Here is a 9,209-nt window from a genome sequence, read left to right as displayed (position 1 = left end):
ATCAAACTGAACAAACACACTCTGATTTAACTTTTTTGGTAAACACTAGTGGACTGTGCTCTGAATTTCAATACAGACTGAGAGGAAATAATCCTGATGTTTGGGGGAAGGCTGGGTATTGATCAGTGGGAGGAAATTGATCTTATCGCTCCCCCAGTCTGTATCACTGCAGGAAACTATCCAGACAATATTTCCACAAACTGAACTCATTAAATTTTTAGTCTCACATCGCTGGACTGAAAAGTTGTCAGATTAGTCTGGCTCCATCCACTTGGACGACGGAACAGTTGAAAACCAAAACTTTCCTGGTTGTTTGGCTCATCTAAACCTTATCGCTCTGCTCTTGGGGGGGTTAGAAGCTCAGAATGTGCTTGTCATGAGAGACAGTAGTCGCTTTTCCACTGGACATCTGCGCAAAACTTTACCGATATTTACTAAATGTCGAAAAAACAGAAGTCTGTCATGTCGGTTTTTTCATTAAATCACAAATGCGATGATTTGTTTATTTATTATCGCGAGATGACACGACAAGCAAGGTTATTATCATTAACGAAATGATGAAAACTAGAATTGTATAAACATTTTCGTTAACTGAAATAAATAAAAACTATAATTAAAAGTAAACAAATGATAACTAACTGAAACTGTATTGTGTGTTTACAAAATGAACTAAAACGTATAAAAATTCTGGATAAAATTCCCTTCGTTTTCGTCTTTGTCAATGTCGGACTGATATGAAATCGATTTATTTCCTTCAAGGAATTTTAGCAGGTGGTACCATATGATATTTAACGGTCCGTCACTTCTTGTCAATTATCGTTTAGTCGTCTTCTCATCCCCACTCTACCTGGAAACATGGAGACTAAAGTTGGGAGAAAGCAGCAGAGTCCTGTCTGGGATTTATTTGAATTCGACGGTGAAGAAGAGAAAAGATGTAAAGAAACTAAAACTAAACTAAAACTAAGCATTTAGAAAATAACGAAAACTAATAAAAACCAGCAAACTTGCTTTAAAAACTAATTAAAACTAACTGAATTAGAGAAAAAATGTCAAAACTAAATAAAACTAAACTATAATGAAAAATCCAAAACTTTTATAACCTTGAAGAGAAGTCATTCCATAAACATGGCGATGAACGAAAATATTGTTTATTTACAGATATATTCATTATTACTATATATTACCCCTCTATCTCGTACTAAATTAAAAAATGATTGGGTTTCCTGGTGTGTCCACACATACCGCAACATGTTTCTTCTTTATTGTAACGTCCGTCAACATCCGTTTTTTTAATTCACCTGACTCTAGTTGCGAAAAAAGGTCTTTCCATTGCAGTTTTGCGTGATATACCATTTCCGCTACACCTGAAAACCCACCTCTTGCCAGCGCAAAAACTTTTAATCAAAAAAGGCTACTTCTGATGAAATTGTTGTTTTTCCATTAGGTACATTTTTATGCGCAAGTTATATTTGCGCAATTTGAGAGTCAGTGGAAAAGCAACTACTGTCAACTTCCCTTTGCAGGATTTTCTGAGGGGCAACATCCTGGTTCCCCTGCACGGATATTTGTTATGTGTTCACGCATGATGTACCGCATTTGTCCAGCAGTCACCGCCAAAACGGTCATGTGAGTCTGGGCATAGCAAAGTGATTGTAAGGATATTGTATTCCAAAATTACAGATATCTCCCAAAATATTGGTCCTATCAACTTGCCGTTTTCGCTAGTTTGTTCCTTGATGAAAAATACATAAGTGTGCTAAATTACAGCTGTCAGCTCATTCCGGATTTTGTGTAATGTCCGAGACACACACACACAAACACACACAGAGTCCACTTCCGTTTTATAATATAAGATACTACAGATAACCCCTTTAGAATTCAGTATTTTTTCCACATCAGACATGACCTGATGCTGCAACCACCAAGTATTCAAGAACAAAATGCATTATATCACAAATGTACTTTTTTTTTTACCCTAATAGTTAACATTTAATTAGCATTTTCCACATTGTTATCATTATTTCTCATTTGGGGTTGACATTATTTGGCTAAAGATGTATCCGTTTTAACACATAAACCAGTTTTTATCCAAGTTATGTAAAATCTGAAGTCACTGCTGAGAAGTAAGGTCATTGTGTACCTACTGCTACTTCCACAAGTCATTCAGTCACTACAATAACACACTGAGAAATACATAGAATTGTCTGGGCATAATTACAGATTCTCCAAATGCATGGACCCACAGTGCAGATTACATTCATACACAATGGAAAGAAGAATAAGAATAAATTGCACACAAACTACAGGGATGGTGATGTTGTTGTGCTGTAATGCATGTAATGATGGGAGGAAGCCTTTCGCTGCACAAATGGAAAAACCACCGATTATTGGTCTGCAGAGCTACAGCAATAGTCCAACTCTATCACAACTCAATCTTTGCGGTACTATTTTCTGTGTTGAACGGCACTTTAACTGAAGGCCGGTGATAAAACAATATCAGTGATTATTTGGATATAAAGTTATATCATTTTGTGATCATTTTCCTGAAGATCCATGCCCATACAGGGTGGGGAAGCAAAATTTACAATGAACATTTAGTTGTTTTTTCTCAGCAGGCACTACGTCAACTGTTTTGAAACCAAACATATATTGATGTCATAATCATACCTAACACTATTATCCATACCTTTTCAGAAACTTTTGCCCATATGAGTAATCAGGAAAGCAAACGTCAAAGAGTGTGTGATTTGCTGAATGCACTCGTCACACCAAAGGAGATTTCAAAAATAGTTGGAGTGTCCATAAAGACTGTTTACAGGGTGAGTCAGAAAAAACGCTCTTTTCATTTAAAGAAATTGTACCACTGAAATGGAAATGCTTATTTTTCTTTTGATTATACAGTCATATTGATGTGGTTATTGAGCATGTCTGGCGATTGAATCATTGATTTATGGCATAGCATAACAGAGGGAATGTCCATTGTTTATTGTGCACCGAAATATCTGCCAACACAGTTTATGCCACCGTGAATAAAATTGAAATTGTCAACTATTACAGCATGTTCACTCGCCATCAAAATGTTTTGTCTCAACGAAGTCGTCCGGCACGACCTTCAACCTGGCTGCCATTCAGATTGATGCAAATCTGTGCTCGTTGTCGCATCTCTAACACAGCTCTTCTCGCCATTCGTGTTCGTCGTAGGGCTTGGATTTCAGCCGTGATGCGATTTCGGAGTTCCTGAAGAGTTTGTGGAACAGTCTGATACACACGGTTTTTAAGATACCCCCACAAGAAAAAATCAAGGGGGGTCAAGTCCGGGGATCTAGGTGGCCACTCTCTCTCCTGACCCAAACAGACAACTCGATGAGGAAATAATACCTGCAATCGCTGTGGTCTTGCCATGATGAAAACTCCCTGGGCACTTTCATGTAGGCCTATGTCCTGAGTGTGAAAGCAAAGCCCCGACTCCTGTAATTGTTGTCAATTTCAAGTTTGTTCACTGTGGCATACATTGTGTTGGCAGGTATTTCAGTGCCCAATAAACAATGGACCTTCTCTCTCTTATGCAATGCAATAAATCTATGACTACATCACCAGACATGCTCAATAACCACATCAATATGACTGTATGGTCAAAAGAAAAATCAGTGTTTCCGTTTTAGCAGTACAATTTCTTTAAATGGAAAGAGCATTTTTTCTGACTCACCCTTTATAATGTAAAGAAGAGAATGACTATGAGCAAAACTATTACAAGAAAGTCTGGAAGATACTATTAAAGAAGAATGGCAGAAGTTGTCACCCGAATATTTGAGGAACACTTGCGCAAGTTTCAGGAAGCGTGTGAAGGCAGTTATTGAGAAAGAAGGAGGACACTTAGAATAAAAACATTTTCTATTATGTACATTTTCTTGTGGCAAATAAATTCTCATGACTTTCAATAAACTAACTGGTCATACACTGTCTTTCAATCCCTGCCTCAAAATATTGTAAAATTTGCTTCCCCACCCTGTAATTATCACGATACAGTTTTATACATAAACAATTTTAACCCTTTCATGCATAGTGGTCACTACAGTGGACAGTTATTCTACACTTGTGGAATAATGTCCACAAAAAAAAAAAATCATACTGTTTGTTTTTAATCCTTTTACACTTTTTTTCTATTTCAACTTGAGCCATAAATAAAAATACCAAATACTGAAGAACTGTCACATTTTTTAACCCTTTAAATGCCGTGTTTGTAATGTAAACAAACTATTTTTTTGGATGCAAAAAACACACAAAAAAAGTTTTTTCAATATACTACATAAAAAGTGGATCACATATTATTTGATTTTTTCATCCTGGCATATGTCAATGATTAACTCCAACATTGGTTAATTTGCATTATTATTTTTGGCGCTAGGTCAAATGTTCAAAAATACTAGCATCTGTCACCAAGTGTGCGTAAAATGCACACCTATAAATCAAACTATTATATATTATATATTGATTTATTTTTCTGCTGTAATTTGATTATATTTTTGTAAATCCAGGTCAGCCCTAATCATACATATCAAATGGAAGAAATAGTGCACTTTAGGCACACTTGGGAGACAGATGCTAGTCTGGTAATTTTCTTTTGTTGACAATGTGCAAATTTTGGTTGGTGGCCAGAATTTTAAAGATCATGCAAAAATGAACAACTTTTGAATCCTAACCTTATTTAAATTGTGAAAAATAATATGAACTTTTTTTAACACGAAGCGCAAAGTGTGCCTAAAAGGTGCACCTGGATACCAGAGGGTTAATAGACTGTAATTAACTATTTTTCTTAAACATTTTTTTTTTTTTTTTTTTGCATATTATCTCCATAAAGTGAGTAATAACTAATATTAGAGTCTGTTAAAATGTGACAAAACACCAGATTAGCAGCATTAAAAAAAATTATTTCATAGTTTTCACTCAGTGTATCAGTAAATACATGTTTCTTTGCTTCAAAAATTAAATGCATGGTGTCCAGCTGAGTGGATATTTTTGCGACTCCATGAAAAATAGGTTCATAAAATTTTTTTTTCGATTGCATTGTTTTTTTCATGCCTAAAGAGGAATAAAAACACTCAGGTAAAATAACTTGATTATAGTCAAAAAACAGTATTCAAAATCTCTCTGAAGGGACATTTTAGAGACAATTTGATCCACATTTTTACTTTCAAATTCATTTTTGCTTTAGTTGGACCATAAGGGATTATCCAAAACAAGGAGCTACTTTATACTGAAATAAACGTTGGAATGGCAATCAATTAAAGTTTGCTCTCTGACGGGACATTACTGTGTTTTGACTCATTAAGGTTCTCATAATTCATGCATGAAAAAGTTAAGTGTAAGTTATTGTTTCAAATGATACTTTTCTGATTTCTTTTGTTCAGCCAAGGTGTAGTTTTTAGGTGTTACCTGCTTGACTGTTTCGACTGTGACTCCAGTCTTCCTCACACCTAAAAACTATACCTTGTCTGAACAAAAAAAACAAAAGTACATTGAACAAAAATATAAACGCACCACTTTTGTTTTTGCTCCCATTTTTCATGAGCTGAACTCAAAGATCTAAAACTTTTTCTATGTACACAAAAGGCCTATTTCTCTCAAATATTGTTCATAAATTTGTCTAAATCTGTGTTAGTGAGCACTTCTCCTTTGTCCTTTGCTGAGATAATCCATCCACCTCACAGGTGTGGCATATCAAGATGCTGATTAGACAGCAGGATTATTGCACAGGTGTGACTTAGGCTGGCCACAACAAAAGGCCACTCTAAAATGTGCAGTTTTACTGTATTGGGTGGTCCAGGGGGGTCAGAAAACCAGTCAGTATTTGGTGCGACCACCATTTTCCTCGCACAGTCTTCTTCATGAATTCTCTGAAACAGCTTTGGAGATGGCTTATGGTAGAGAAATGAACATTCAATTCACAGGCAAAAGCTCTGGTGGAGATTCCTGAAGTCAGCATGCCAATTGCATATTCCCTCAAAACTTGTGACATCTGTGGTATTGTGCTGTCTGATAAAACTGCACATTTTGGAGTGGCCTTTTATTGTGGCCAGCCTAAGGCACACCTGTGCAAAAATCCTGCTGTCTAATCAGCATCTTGATATGCCACACCTGTGAGGTGGATGGATTATCTCAGCAAAGAAGAAGTGTTCACTAACACAAATTTAGACAGATTTGTGAACAATATTTGAGAGAAATAAACCTTGTGTGTACACAGAAAAAGTTTTAGATCTTTGAGTTCAGCTCATGAAAAATGGGAGCAAAAACAAAAGTGGTGCGTTTATATTTTTGTTCAGTGTATAATTACATGAACAGAAGACAAAATGAACGTCATTAGCCTTATTGTTTCAAAGTTTTGTTTTCTTTTTTACTCAATTCACTCCCAAACAAAACTTTTCTCATCAAAAATCAGCCTGTAAAGCCAAAAAAATAAAGAATGTTGATTTTAACATTTATCACAATAATAATGGATAACACATGCGGCTTTCAGGTTTTCCTGCTATATTTTAAATATTCAAATACTCATTAACGGCTGAATTGTTAACAAGTGGTGGCAGGCTCAACAAACTCCACCCCTCGCATGTATTGTAGCTTATTTTGGCATCGATCCAGCTGATGTTTACATGTCTATGAGTGTGCTGATGTCAGCTTATCAATTGCCTCTATATATGTGCCAAGTTTGAAGTAAATTGAAACCAAATAGATGTTTTTATAGATACTGGTAATTTCACCCATTATAAGTAAATGAGAGGGAAAAAAATATTTTAAAAATTCATAAAAAATTAGAACTTTGACCTATTGTTCCCAAAATGTAACCACATCTATTCTGCGTCGCAATCTAGAAACCCAGTTTGGTATGAATTCAACCAATAGTTTTGCTACTAGCATGTTAACAAACATTCCTATCCAAAACAATATCCCTTTCCTCCCCTTCAGGGAGAAGAGTAAAGAAGAAGTAAAAATGAAGTAGCAATTAAAATTCCATACAGATCTAGTGGAAATATTAGTAAAACAGGTTGCATTTGATCATCATCTTTGCTGAAAAAGTCTTTTTTTTATATATAATAATAATAATAATAATAATAATAATAATAATAATAATAATAATAATAATAAAACATTTTATTTATAGGTGCTTTTCTTGGCACTCAAGGACACCGTACAGTAAACAAGAGAGTATAAAACTAGCAATAAAACTGAGTAAAAAGCAAAAGGCAGGTTAAAAATTGAACAGTGCAATTGTGGTCACATAGAGAAAGCGGTTCTAAACAGATGAGTTTTGAGTTTGGATTTGAAGAGAGGGAGTGAAGTGGTATTTCTGAGCTCTGTTTAGTTCAATCTGTCTCAGATATAAGAACCCTCAACTTTAATCTGAGCTTTTATGAACATCTACATCAGGGGTGTCAAACATGCGGCCCGGGGGCCAAAACCGGCCCACCAAAGGGTTCAATCAGGCCGGCGGGATGAACTGGTGAAATACAAACAAAAGTTACACTGAAGAAATTCACAATCGAGGATGTTCAAATAATTATAGGTCAGTTCAATCTAAAGTGGCTCAGACCAGTAAAATACTTTCATAATAAGCTATAAATAATGAAAACCACAAATTTTTCTCTTCCTTTATTGTAAAAAAAATAAATAAAATCACACAAAAAATTTTATATTTACAGACTAGCCTTTTACTAAAAATATGAACCACCTGAATAAACACAAACAATCTGAAATGTCTTAAGAGAATTAAGTGTAATTGCACTAATATTCTGTCTGTTATTAAACGTTTTGTGTATTGTAGTTGTAGATCCACTGTGTTCTGTAAGCTCTAATGAACGTGAAAATGAGAAGCTGAGGCCAAATAATGGCATAAATTGTTAAAATTGCACTTTTTTTTTTCTTAATAAATTTAATTTTGTTCATGGTTGTTCAATGTTTTTCACATGTTTTTAAAGAATAGTTTGTAGATGTAAACATTTTGATAATATAATTTAACTTTTTTCCACTTCAAAACATAGAAGTTAGACATACAAATTTTGGAATTGATATTATCTATATATTCTTATGTTATTATTTTAATGGTCTGGCCCAGTTCAGGTCATTTTGGGCTGTATGTGGCCCCTGAACTAATATGAGTTTGACACCCCTGATCTACATAATTAGTGAATTAAATATAAGAAAACACTTGATTTTCACTGGAAAATTCTCAAACTACAGAGGATAATATTGCAATAAATGGTGATAAATCACTTTAAAAAGGTTAAATAGAGAGAAAAATTCATTTGGGAACTGACAAAAAAGTCACACTGGGTCTTTATGGGTTAAGGAAACAAAGCTTCAATTTAGGAAAACTGTAGTCCAGTAATTTTTTTAATTGATTCGAGTCGATTAATCAGCTCTATAAGGGACAGTTGGTTAAAGCAGGGGTAGGCAACCTGTGGCTCCGGGGCCAAATGTGGCTCTTTAGCATCTCTATGTGGCTCCTCTGGTCAAAAAACATAAGGAACATTTTGAAATGAACTGAATGAGTCATTACTTTTTAACACTGTTATAGGCCTAAATCTATTCTTACTTTGTGCATCTGCAAAAATGTGCAGGCTTTACACGGAACAAAATATTTTTTTGACAGCATAAAAACAAAAATGGATTATTTTCTTGGCAAATTCAATACAAGATGTTCAATTTGCTTTTGTTCGTAATTTGTAAGTAAGTCACTATACATGAAAGTTGCACTTTTTCTCCATTACACAACAAAAATATGTTTTGGATTTAGTGTCCATCATTAAAAAAAATTGTACAAATCTTGAATGTTTTCTTTCTTTTAGTTGTATAATTTCATAAACACACCAGACATTGCATTATTATAATAGAAATACAAAATTAAATAGCAAACTAATCACAAAGCCACCTCATGGTAAAATGTAGATGGATTTTAATATTTTTTTTCATGGCTCCAGTCAGATTTCTTTCTTTTTTTTTCCAAGACAAAATGGCTCCTTAGGTTGTAAAAGTTGCCAACCCATGGGTTTAGAGCATAAGAGGGGTTCTGCTTTTGCTTTCACAGTCTCCTGCTGGTTGGAGATGCCTGAAACACTTCACCAAAGAGGTCTCCTTGAGGAATCCTGCCCAGATGTCTGAGCCACTTCAGCCAGCTCTTCTGGATGTGGAGGAGCACTGGAGAGCCCAGCCACCCT

This window comes from Sphaeramia orbicularis, chromosome 19 (genome assembly GCF_902148855.1).
Source record: "Sphaeramia orbicularis chromosome 19, fSphaOr1.1, whole genome shotgun sequence".
Lineage (NCBI taxonomy): Eukaryota > Metazoa > Chordata > Actinopteri > Kurtiformes > Apogonidae > Sphaeramia > Sphaeramia orbicularis.
Note: the sequence above shows the minus strand (reverse complement) of the source record.